The 13,231-nt window shown below is 45.9% G+C and overlaps 2 non-coding genes across 2 annotated transcripts; one reads left to right on the top strand and one right to left on the bottom strand.

Moving 5' to 3' along the window:
* The first annotated feature begins 227 nt into the window (after nucleotides 1-227).
* On the top strand, nucleotides 228-299 carry TRNAQ-UUG (transfer RNA glutamine (anticodon UUG)). The gene has a single exon. It is a non-coding gene; the product is annotated as a tRNA-Gln (tRNA).
* A 10,818-nt stretch (nucleotides 300-11,117) lies between these two features.
* Nucleotides 11,118-11,199, bottom strand: TRNAL-UAG (transfer RNA leucine (anticodon UAG)). Its single transcript has one exon. It is a non-coding gene; the product is annotated as a tRNA-Leu (tRNA).
* Nucleotides 11,200-13,231: the final 2,032 nt, after the last annotated feature.

Genomic DNA, 13,231 nt, shown 5'->3' with positions numbered 1-13,231 from the left:
CCAAACCGCCACTGCCCTTCGGTGTGTATAATCTAACTTGTTTTTCTTATCTTTCAGGTTACATCGGGGGGCTTATCTACAGCATTACAGAATGCTGAAGATAAGCCCCTGATGCCGGTGGCCTTATTTTATAGGCCAATTTTGTGGTGACAGATTCCCTTTAATTACAGGTGTCTGGTTCTTGTTCATTTACGAAACATGAGAGTCAGGTATGCGGTCACCCAGCAGGTTCCATGGTGTAATGGTTAGCACTCTGGACTTTGAATCCAGCAATCTGAGTTCGAATCTCGGTGGAACCTAAATTTTTGTAGACTTTCTTGGTGTCTTGGGTTTAGGTTATAATATGTGCCGTAGCTTAAATGGAGCGTTTCATTTATAGATTACCTACTGTTTAAAGCAGATTCTATGTGTCCGAGCCCTCCCATGCACCCAAATGGTGGCTCCCCCCCATATATGGGGTATCAGCATACTCAGGACAAATTGTACAATAACTTTTGGGGTCCAATTTCTCCTGTTACCCTTGGGAAAATACAATACTGGGGGCTAAAAAATAATTTTTGTGGGAAATTTTTTTTTATTATTTTCACGGCTCTGAGTTATAAACTGTAGTGAAACACTTGGGGGTTCAAAGTTCTCACAACACATCTAGATAAGTTCCTTGGTGGGTCTAGTTTCCAATATGGGGTCACTTGTGGGGGGTTTCTACTGTTTAGGTACATTAGGGGCTCTGCAAACGCAATGTGACGTCTGCAGACCATTCCATCTAAATCTGCATTCCAAATGACGCTCCTTCCCTTCCGAGCTCTGCCATGCGCTCAAACGGTGGTCCCTCCCCCACATATCGGGTATCATCGTACACAGGACAAATTGGACAACAACTTTTGGGTCCAATTTCTCCTGTTACCCTTGGGAAAATGCAAAACTGGGGGCAAAAAAAGAATTTTTATTTTCACGGCTCTGCGTTATAAACTATAGTGAAACACTTTGGGGTTTAAAGCTCTCACAACACATCTAGATGAGTTCCTAAGGGGGTCTACTTTCCAAAATGGTGTCACTTGTGGGCAGAGGCGTAGCTAGAGCTTTTGCCGCCCGGGGCTGTTCCCCCCCCCCCCCGGCTCAATACTCACAAAGGTTACCAAAAATGGTTTTCCTGTTTTGTAGAACTTAAACTGGGCCTAATGGTGTCACCCCCACATGCCACACCTGTGACTTAATACCACCACACCATGACCAGGCCACATAGTGACCGAATAATACTACATACAAGGGACAAATACCACAACACCATTTCCAGACCACATATTACCACCACATAGTGACTGAATACTACAATACTGATCAGTAATAAAAAAAAACCCACAATACTATCACCATAAGTGCCAGTATTCACAGGAGATCTGTACTTAGTATGCAGTGTCTGTGTAGAGGTAATACAGAGATCACTGGTGACATTATACACAGGACCTCTATATAGTCTACAGTGTATAGTGTCAGTGTATAAGTAACACTGACTCACCAGTGACGTCTCTAGGTGAAGTCCTTCATCTTTCATCCAGCACAGACCGCCATCATTCCTTCCAGCCAGGACTCGTTTCTGCAGGAAATAACACAGTTATCTCGAGCTCCGCTTGCAGAACACATTACTTAATTTTTCACAACTTCTACATTACATCACATGAAGAAAAAAAGGTGATATAGTGTCACTCTGCACAGTAACAGGACCGCCCCCCCATTTAAAACAGTATACTCAAAAAATAAAATAAATACATCACTGCAGTAATAATATCCCTTAATTATCCCCTATGGTAACACTATTCCCCACCCTGGCCCCGTTTATCTCATTCCTGGCTCCAGCTGTTATGGCTGGCAATCAGGCAACACAGCGTGCAGTAATCAGCGCACATACAGAGATCTGGCAATAACCAAAAACAATAGGACGAGCTCTGAGACGTGGAATCTCTGTAGACTGCAGTACCTGATCTATCCTCACACAACTATAAGCAGCAGTGGATTGCGCCTATCAACTACCTATGCAACTCGGCACTGCCTGAGGAGCTGACTAGCCTGAAGATAGAAATACAAGCCTGACTTACCTCAGAGAAATACCCCAAAGGAATAGGCAGCCCCCCACATATAATGACTGTTAGCAAGATGAAAAGACAAACGTAGGAATGAAATAGATTCAGCAAAGTGAGGCCCGATATTCTAGACAGAGCGAGGATAGCAAAGAGAACTATGCAGTCTACAAAAACCCTAAAACGAAAACCACGCAAAGGGGCAAAAAGACCCACCGTGCCGAACTAACAGCACGGCGGTGCACCCCTTTGCTTCTCAGAGCTTCCAGAAAAAGTTAATAGCAAGCTGGACAGAAAAAACAGAAAACTAACTAGAAGCACTTATCTAGCAGAGCAGCAGGCCCAAGGAAAGATGCAGTAGCTCAGATCCAACACTGGAACATTGACAAGGAGCAAGGAAGACAGACTCAGGTGGAGCTAAATAGCAAGGCAGCCAACGAGCTCACCAAAACACCTGAGGGAGGAAGCCCAGAGACTGCAATACCACTTGTGACCACAGAAGTGAACTCAGCCACAGAATTCACAACAGTACCCCCCCCTTGAGGAGGGGTCACCGAACCCTCACCAGAACCCCCAGGCCGACCAGGATGAGCCACATGAAAGGCACGAACAAGATCTGGGGCATGGACATCAGAGGCAAAAACCCAGGAATTATCTTCCTGAGCATAACCCTTCCATTTGACCAGATACTGGAGTTTCCGTCTAGAGACACGAGAATCCAAAATCTTCTCCACAATATACTCCAATTCCCCCTCCACCAAAACAGGGGCAGGAGGCTCCACAGATGGAACCATAGGTGCCACGTATCTCCTCAACAACGACCTATGGAATACATTATGTATGGAAAAGGAGTCTGGGAGGGTCAGACGAAAAGACACCGGATTGAGAATCTCAGAAATCCTATGCGGACCAATAAAACGAGGTTTAAATTTAGGAGAGGAAACCTTCATAGGAATATGACGAGAAGATAACCAAACCAGATCCCCAACACGAAGTCGGGGTCCCACACGGCGTCTGCGATTAGCGAAAAGCTGAGCCTTCTCCTGGGACAAGGTCAAATTGTCCACTACCTGAGTCCAGATCTGCTGCAACCTGTCCACCACATAATCCACACCAGGACAGTCCGAAGACTCAACCTGTCCTGAAGAGAAACGAGGATGGAACCCAGAATTGCAGAAAAATGGAGAGACCAAGGTAGCCGAGCTGGCCCGATTATTAAGGGCGAACTCAGCCAACGGCAAAAATGACACCCAATCATCCTGGTCAGCGGAAACAAAACATCTCAGATATGTTTCCAAGGTCTGATTGGTTCGTTCGGTCTGGCCATTAGTCTGAGGATGGAAGGCTGAGGAAAAAGATAGGTCAATGCCCATCCTACCACAAAAGGCTCGCCAGAACCTCGAGACAAACTGGGAACCTCTGTCAGAAACAATATTCTCAGGAATGCCATGTAAACGAACCACATGCTGGAAGAACAAAGGCACCAAATCAGAGGAGGAAGGCAATTTAACCAAGGGCACCAGATGGACCATTTTAGAAAAGCGATCACAGACCACCCAAATGACCGACATTTTTTGAGAAACGGGAAGGTCAGAAATGAAATCCATCGAAATATGTGTCCAAGGCCTCTTCGGGACCGGCAAGGGCAAAAGCAACCCACTGGCACGTGAACAGCAGGGCTTAGCCCTAGCACAAATTCCACAGGACTGCACAAAAGCACGCACATCCCGTGACAGAGATGGCCACCAGAAGGATCTAGCAACCAACTCCCTGGTACCAAAGATTCCTGGATGACCGGCCAGCACCGAACAATGAAGTTCAGAGATAACTTTACTAGTCCACCTATCAGGGACGAACAGTTTCTCGGCCGGACAACGATCAGGTTTATTAGCCTGAAATTTCTGCAACACTCTCCGCAAATCAGGGGAGATGGCAGACACAATGACTCCTTCCTTGAGGATACTCGCCGGCTCAGATAACCCCGGAGAGTCGGGCACAAAACTCCTAGACAGAGCATCCGCCTTCACATTTTTAGAGCCCGGAAGGTATGAAATCACAAAATCAAAACGAGCAAAAAATAACGACCAACGGGCCTGTCTAGGATTCAAGCGCTTGGCAGACTCAAGATAAGTAAGGTTCTTATGATCAGTCAAAACCACCACGCGATGCTTAGCACCCTCAAGCCAATGACGCCACTCCTCGAATGCCCACTTCATGGCCAGCAACTCTCGGTTGCCCACATCATAATTACGCTCAGCAGCAGAAAATTTCCTGGAAAAGAAAGCACATGGTTTGAACACTGAGCAACCAGAACCTCTCTGTGACAAAACCGCCCCTGCACCAATCTCAGAAGCATCAACCTCGACCTGGAACGGAAGAGAAACATCAGGTTGACACAACACAGGGGCACAGCAAAAACGACGCTTCAACTCCTGAAAAGCTTCCACGGCAGCAGAAGACCAATTAACCAAATCAGCACCCTTCTTGGTCAAATCGGTCAATGGTCTGGCAATGCTAGAAAAATTACAGATGAAGCGACGATAAAAATTAGCAAAGCCCAGGAATTTCTGCAGACTTTTTAGAGATGTCGGCTGAGTCCAATCCTGGATGGCCTGAACCTTAACCGGATCCATCTCGATAGTAGAAGGGGAAAAGATGAACCCCAAAAATGAAACTTTCTGCACACCGAAGAGACACTTAGATCCCTTCACGAACAAGGAATTAGCACACAGTACCTGGAAAACCATTCTGACTTGCTTCACATGAGACTCCCAATCATCTGAGAAGATCAAAATGTCATCCAAGTAAACAATCAAGAATTTATCCAGATACTCACGGAAAATGTCATGCATAAAAGACTGAAAAACAGATGGAGCATTGGCAAGTCCGAACGGCATCACCAGATACTCAAAATGACCCTCGGGCGTATTAAATGCCGTTTTCCATTCATCTCCCTGCCTGATTCTCACCAGATTATACGCACCACGAAGATCAATCTTAGTAAACCAACTAGCCCCCTTAATCCGAGCAAACAAGTCAGAAATCAATGGCAAGGGATACTGAAACTTAACAGTGATCTTATTAAGAAGGCGGTAATCAATACACGGTCTTAGCGAACCATCCTTCTTGGCTACAAAAAAGAACCCTGCTCCCAATGGTGACGACGATGGGCGAATATGTCCCTTCTCCAGGGACTCCTTCACATAACTGCGCATAGCGGTGTGTTCAGGTACGGACAAATTAAATAAACGACCCTTAGGGAATTTACTACCAGGAATCAAATCGATAGCACAATCACAATTCCTATGCGGAGGTAGGGCATCAGACTTGGACTCTTCAAATACATCCTGAAAGTCCGACAAGAACTCTGGGATGTCAGAAGGAATGGATGACGAAATAGACAAAAATGGAACATCACCATGTACTCCCTGACAACCCCAGCTGGTTACCGACATAGAGTTCCAATCCAATACTGGATTATGGGTTTGTAGCCATGGCAAGCCCAACACGACCACATCATGCAAATTATGCAGTACCAAAAAGCGAATAACTTCCTGATGTGCAGGAGCCATGCACATGGTCAGCTGGGCCCAGTACTGAGGCTTATTCTTGGCCAAAGGTGTAGCATCAATTCCTCTCAACGGAATAGGACACCGCAAAGGCTCCAAGAAAAATCCACAACGTTTAGCATAATCCAAATCCATCAGATTCAGGGCAGCGCCTGAATCCACAAACGCCATGACAGAATATGATGACAAAGAGCACATTAAGGTAATGGACAAAAGGAATTTGGACTGTACAGTACCAATAACGGCAGAGCTATCGAACCGCCTAGTGCGTTTAGGACAATTAGAAATAGCATGAGTAGAATCACCACAATAGAAACACAGTCTGTTCAGACGTCTGTGTTCGTGCCGTTCTACTTTAGTCATAGTCCTGTCGCACTGCATAGGCTCAGGCTTACTCTCAGACAATACCGCCAGATGGTGCACAGATTTACGCTCGCGCAAGCGACGACCGATCTGAATGGCCAAGGACATAGACTCATTCAAACCAGCAGGCATAGGAAATCCCACCATTACATCCTTAAGAGCTTCAGAGAGACCCTTTCTGAACAAAGCCGCTAGTGCAGATTCATTCCACAGAGTGAGTACTGACCATTTCCTAAATTTCTGGCAATATACTTCTACATCATCCTGACCCTGGCATAAAGCCAGCAGATTTTTCTCAGCTTGATCCACTGAATTAGGCTCATCGTAAAGCAATCCCAGCGCCAGGAAAAATGCATCAACATTACTCAATGCAGAATCTCCTGGTGCAAGAGAAAACGCCCAGTCCTGTGGGTCGCCGCGCAAAAAAGAAATAATAATCAAAACCTGTTGAATAGGATTACCAGAAGAATGAGGTTTCAAGGCCAAAAATAGCTTACAATTATTTCTGAAGCTCAGGAACTTAGTTCTGTCACCAAAAAACAAATCAGGAATCGGAATTCTTGGTTCTAGTATCGATTTCTGATCAATAGTATCTTGAATCTTTTGTACATTTACAACGAGATTATCCATTGAGGAGCACAGAGCCTGAATATCCATGTCCACAGCTGTGTCCTGAAGCACTCTAATGTCTAGGGGAAAAAAAAGACTGAAGACAGAGCTAAGAAAAAAAAATGATGTCAGGATTTCTTTTTTCCCTCTATTGGAAATCATTGGAGGACTCCTTGTACTGTTATGGCTGGCAATCAGGCAACACAGCGTGCAGTAATCAGCGCACATACAGAGATCTGGCAATAACCAAAAACAATAGGACGAGCTCTGAGACGTGGAATCTCTGTAGACTGCAGTACCTGATCTATCCTCACACAACTATAAGCAGCAGTGGATTGCGCCTATCAACTACCTATGCAACTCGGCACTGCCTGAGGAGCTGACTAGCCTGAAGATAGAAATACAAGCCTGACTTACCTCAGAGAAATACCCCAAAGGAATAGGCAGCCCCCCACATATAATGACTGTTAGCAAGATGAAAAGACAAACGTAGGAATGAAATAGATTCAGCAAAGTGAGGCCCGATATTCTAGACAGAGCGAGGATAGCAAAGAGAACTATGCAGTCTACAAAAACCCTAAAACGAAAACCACGCAAAGGGGCAAAAAGACCCACCGTGCCGAACTAACAGCACGGCGGTGCACCCCTTTGCTTCTCAGAGCTTCCAGAAAAAGTTAATAGCAAGCTGGACAGAAAAAACAGAAAACTAACTAGAAGCACTTATCTAGCAGAGCAGCAGGCCCAAGGAAAGATGCAGTAGCTCAGATCCAACACTGGAACATTGACAAGGAGCAAGGAAGACAGACTCAGGTGGAGCTAAATAGCAAGGCAGCCAACGAGCTCACCAAAACACCTGAGGGAGGAAGCCCAGAGACTGCAATACCACTTGTGACCACAGAAGTGAACTCAGCCACAGAATTCACAACATCCAGCCATATGTTCTCGCATCCTGCCCTCATGAGTATCCATTCTACCCCATATGATCTCCCCATCCTGCCCCACCAGCCTCCATCGTATCCATCCTGCCCCATGATCCAATCCTGCCCCGTGTCTCCAATCATGCCCCGTGTCTACATTCTGCCCATGCCTCAAGTCCTGCCCCCAGTGTGTCCAGCATATTACCCCCATGTTGTCCAGCAATCTGCCACAGTGTGTCCAGCATATTACCCCCATGTTGTCCAGAAATCTGCCCCAGTGTGTCCAGCATATTACCCCCAGTGTGTCCAGCAATCTGCCCCAGTATGTCCAGCACTGCCCCCAGTGTGTCCAGCAATCTGCCCCAGTGTCCAGCCTTTCCCCAGTGTGTCCAGCAGTCTGCCCCAGTGTGTCCAGCATATTACCCCCAGTGTCCAGCATTGCCCCAGTATGTCCAGCATATTACCCCCAGTGTGTCCAGCAATCTGCCCCAGTGTCCAGCATTGCCCCAGTGTGTCCAGAAGTCTGCCCCAGGGTCTCCAGCATTGCCTCAATGTGTCCAGAAATCTGCCCCATGGTCTCCAGTATTCAGTGTGTCCAGCATTCTGCCCCATGGTCTCCAGTATTGCCCCAGTGTGTCCAGCATTCTGCCCCAGGGTCTCCAGTATTGCCCCAGTTTGTCCAGCATTCTGCCCCATGGTCTCCAGTATTGCCCCAGTGTGTCCAGCAATCTGCCCCATGCTCTCCATTATTGCCCCAGTGTGTCCAGCAATCTGCCCCATAGTCTCCTGTATTGCCCCAGTGTGTCCAGCATTCTGCCCCATGGTCTCCAGTATTGCCCCAGTGTGTCCAGCAATCTGCCCCATGGTCTCCAGTATTGCCCCAGTGTGTCCAGCATTCTGCCCCATAGTCTCCTGTATTGCCCCAGTGTGTCCAGCATTCTGCCCCATGGTCTCCAGTATTGCCCCAGTGTGTCCAGCATTCTGCCCCATGGTCTCCTGTATTGCCCCAGTGTGTCCAGCATTCTGCCCCATGGTCTCCAGTATTGCCCCAGTGTGTCCAGCATTCTGCCCCAGGGTCTCCAGTATTGCCCCAGTGTGTCCAGCATTCTGCCCCATGGTCTCCAGTATTGCCCCAGTGTGTCCAGCAATCTGCCCCATGCTCTCCAGTATTGCCCCAGTGTGTCCAGCATTCTGCCCCATGGTCTCCAGTATTGCCCCAGTGTGTCCAGCATTCTGCCCCATGGTCTCCTGTATTGCCCCAGTGTGTCCAGCAATCTGCCCCATGGTCTTCAGTATTGCCTCAGTGTGTCCAGCATTCTGCCCCATGGTCTCCAGTATTGCCCCAGTGTGTCCAGCAATCTGCCCCATAGTCTCCTGTATTGCCCCAGTGTGTCCAGCAATCTGCCCCATGCTCTCCAGTATTGCCCCAGTGTGTCCAGCAATCTGCCCCATGCTCTCCAGTATTGCCCCAGTGTGTCCAGCATTGCCCCCAGACAGTCAGACATAAAGAAAAAAAAAAAGTAAAATCCTCACCTCTCCCGTTCCTAGCGCAGGTCCGGTGCAGTCAGCGTCTCTCCGGCTCTGCGACGCTCAGGACAGAGAGGCAGAGCGGCGCGCACAGTAGTGACGTCATCGCGCCCTCTGCTCTGAGACGTCGCAGAGTCAGAGGACGCTGAAGCCGCAGGAACCAGGAGAGGTGAGTATTTTAGAGCGGAGAGCGGGGGGCGTCTTTTTTTTTTTTTTTTTCTTCTCTTGCAGCGCCGGCCGCCCCCCGCATTGTGCCGCCCGGGGCGGACCGCCCCCCCCGCACCCCCCTTCCTACGCCACTGCTTGTGGGGAGTTTCAATGTTTAGGCACATCAGTAGCTCTCTAAAGGCAACATGGCGTCCCATCTCAATTCCAGTCAATTTTGCATTGAAAAGTCAAATGGCGCTCCTTCCCTTCCGTTCTCTCCCATGCGCCCAAACAGTGGTTTACCCACACATATGTGGTATCAGCATACTCAGGACAAATTGTACAAAAACTTTTGGGGTCCAATTTCTTCTTTTACCCTTGGGAAAATAAAAAATTGGGGGCCAAAATATAATTTTTGTGAAAAAATATGATTTTTTATTTTTACGGCTCTGCATTATAAACTTCTGTGAAGCACTTGGTGGCTCAAAGTGCTCACCACACATCTAGATAAGTTCCGTAGGGGGTCTACTTTCCAAAATGGTGTCACATGTGGGGGGTTTTAATGTTTAGGCACATCAGTGGCTCTCCAAACGCAACATGGCGTCCCATCTCAATTCCTGTCAATTTTGCATTGAAAAGTCAAACGGCGCTCCTTCCTTTCCGAGCTCTGCCATGCACCCAAACAGTGGTTTATCCACACATATGTGGTATCAGCGTACTCAGGACAAATTGTACAACAACTTTTAGGGTCCAATTTCTTCTCTTACCCTTGGGAAAATAAAAAATTCGGGGCGAAAAGATCATTTTTGTGAAAAAATATGATTTTTTATTTTTACGGCTCTGCATTATAAACTTCTGTGAATCACTTAATGGGTCAAGGTGCTCACCACACATCAAGATAAGTTCCTTAGGGGGTCTACTTTCCAAAATGGTGTCACTTGTGGGGGGTTTCAATGTTTAGGCACATCAGTGGCTCTCCAAAAGCAACATGGCGTCCCATCTCAATTCCAGTCAATTTTGCATTGAAACGTCAAATGGCGCTCCTTCGCTTCCGACCTCTGTCATGCGCCCAAACAGTGGTTTACCCCCACATATGGGGTATCGGCGTACTCAGGACAAATTGTACAACTTTTGGGGTCCATTTTCTCCTGTTACCCTTGGTAAAATAAAACAAATTGGAGCTGAAGTAAATTTTTTGTGAAAAAAAGTTAAATGTTCATTTTTATTTAAACATTCCAAAAATTCCTGTGAAACACCTGAAGGGTTATTAAAATTCTTGAATGTGGTTTTGAGCACCATGAGGGGTGCAGTTTTTAGAATGGTGTCACACTTGGTTATTTTCTATCATATAAACCCCTCAAAATTACTTCAAATGAGATGTGGTCCCTAAAAAAAAATGGTGTTGTAAAAATGAGAAATTACTGGTCAACTTTTAACCCTTATAACTCCCTAACAAAAAAAATTTTGGTTCTAAAATTGTGCTGATTTAAAGTAGACATGTGGGAAATGTTACTTTTTAAGTATTTTCTGTGACATATCTCTGTGATTTAATTGCATAAAAACTCAAAGTTGGAAAATTTTCAAAATTTACGCCGAATGTTGTTTTTTTTTTCACAAATAAACACAGGTAATATCATAGAAATTTTACCACTATCATGAAGCACAATATGTCCTGAGAAAACAATGTCAGAATCACTGGGATCTGTTGAAGCGTTCCAGAGTTATAACCTCATAAAGGGACAGTGGTCAGAATTGTAAAAATTTGCTTGATCATTAACGTGCAAACCACCCTTGGGGGTAAATTGGTTAAATTTGAGGATATCGTGATTGCTGCCTCCTAAATTCACGGCCGCCTTTACTTCCTCAGGCATTTCCTTTCCTGTTGGCAAGAATTCGTTCCAAATAAAAGTTGGCAGCGGTGGGATTCGAACCCACGCCTCCAGAGAGACTGGAGCCTAAATCCAGCGCCTTAGACCGCTCGGCCACGCTACCTCACATACACAAGCACTGTTTTCTTGGTCATCACAACAGTGCACTAAAATGTAATAATTGGCAATCAAAATATTGTATCTGTACTAAAATGGTATCAATAAAAGCGTCAGCTAGGTGCACAAATAATAAGCCCTCACCCGACCCGAGATTTTATTTTTCACCTCTTAAAAAATTAAACAGAACCGAGACATGTTTTGTGTCTACAAACGCCATATTGATAGAAAAAAGCTATGGCTCTGGGAAGAAGGGGACCGAAAAATGGGGCCACCCAAGGTGGTGTTAATGGCTTTTAAGTGTGAGTCCTTGCAGGTCTTAATCCCCCTGTAATCTTACATTTGAGGATATCATGATCGTTGCCTCCTAAATTCCCTGCCGCCTTTACTTCCTTAGCTATTTCTTTCTGTTGGTAAGAATTAGGTCCAAATAAAAGTTGGCAGTAGTGGGATTTGAACCAACGCCTCAGAGAGACTGGAGCCTAAATCCAGTGCCTTAGACCGCTCGGCACGCTACCTCACATACATGAGCACTATTTAGTGATATTAGAATTTGCTAATGATCTAAGAGGCAGAAAACAACTTAAATCCAAATAGACAAAAAGAGAAACATTATTATGTATGAGCAACATAGTTATCTGGGATTTGTGTGTGCACTAGTTCTTGGGCTCCACTTTCACATAATACATGACTTGTACCCACATATTTCCTTAGTTTTCCTCCACTGGCTCATTCTCTAATTATTATTTGTTTCTTAATTAGGGGGCGTAGATGACTTGCTCTGATGTCTCCCGTACACAGCACACAGAGACATGAAGGAACCTGATGTATGTACCATAACCTGATATATGTCCATCCATCATGGTCACCATCCTGGTATATGTTCCCCCATCTTGATATATGTCCCCTATCCTGTTTTACAGTGGGTACGAAAAGTATTCAGACCCCTTTTAATTTTTCACTCTTTGTTTCATTGCAGCCATTTGTTAAATTCAAAAAAGTTCATTTTTTCTCATTAATGTACACTCTGCACCCCATCTTGACCATAAAAACAGAAATGTAGCCATTTTTGCAAATTTGTTAAAAAAGAAAAAGTGAAATATCACATTGTCATAAGTATTCAGACCCTTCGCTCAGACACTCATATTTAAGTCACATGCTGTCCATTTCTTTGTGATCCTCCTTGACATGGTTCTACTCCTTCATTGGAGTCCAGCTTTGTTTAATTCAACTGATAGGACTTGATTTGGAAAGGCGCACACCTGTCTATATAAGACCTCACAGCTCACAGTGCATGTCAGGCCAAATGAGGATCATGAGGTCAAAGGAACTGGCCAATGAGCTCAGAGACAGAATTGTGTCAAGACACAGATCTCACCAAAGTTACAAAATAATGTCTGCAGTACTCAAGGTTCCTAAGAATATCGCGATCCACCTGCGACTGTTAACCCATTAAATGCGCCTGTCAAACTCTGACAGCGGCATTTAACTTGTGCATCCAGCAAACACACCAGAAATCCCACTCATCGGTGACCCCTGTCATGTGATTGCAGGTTACCGATGGGCTGGCATGACAACCAGAGGTCTCCAGCAGACCTCTATGGTTGTCATTGCCAAATTGCTATGAGCACCATGCTTTCTATTCGTTCTGCTAGGCCCCTGTCAGGAACCCACCCCTGACAGGTCCTCCCTGGAGCTCTCCCAGGCTGCGTTTTGAGCTAACTTCCTATCTGACCCCTAGTTTTACCAGTGTGAGGAGTGGCCTAATACATAGTGCCTTTTGCTCTCCCTAGTGGCCAGAGTGTGAAGTGTAATGTGTGCTTGTGATACCTGGTCAGGTGAACTGTTATGAACAGGTGATTCAGAACCACAATGGACCTAGTGGTTAAGAGCACACAAAGTGACTTGATAGTTACTAACATAGGACGAGCTCTGAGACGTGGGAACTCTGCTGACCGCAATCCCTAATCCTATCATATCACACTAGAGGTAGCCGTGGATTGCGCCTAACGCTCCCTATGCAACTCGGCACAGCCTGA

This window comes from Ranitomeya imitator, chromosome 4, assembly GCF_032444005.1.
Source record: "Ranitomeya imitator isolate aRanImi1 chromosome 4, aRanImi1.pri, whole genome shotgun sequence".
In the NCBI taxonomy this organism is placed as follows: domain Eukaryota; kingdom Metazoa; phylum Chordata; class Amphibia; order Anura; family Dendrobatidae; genus Ranitomeya; species Ranitomeya imitator.
The sequence above is the reverse complement of the archived record's forward strand: the minus strand, read 5'-3'. Positions and strand labels throughout refer to the sequence as shown.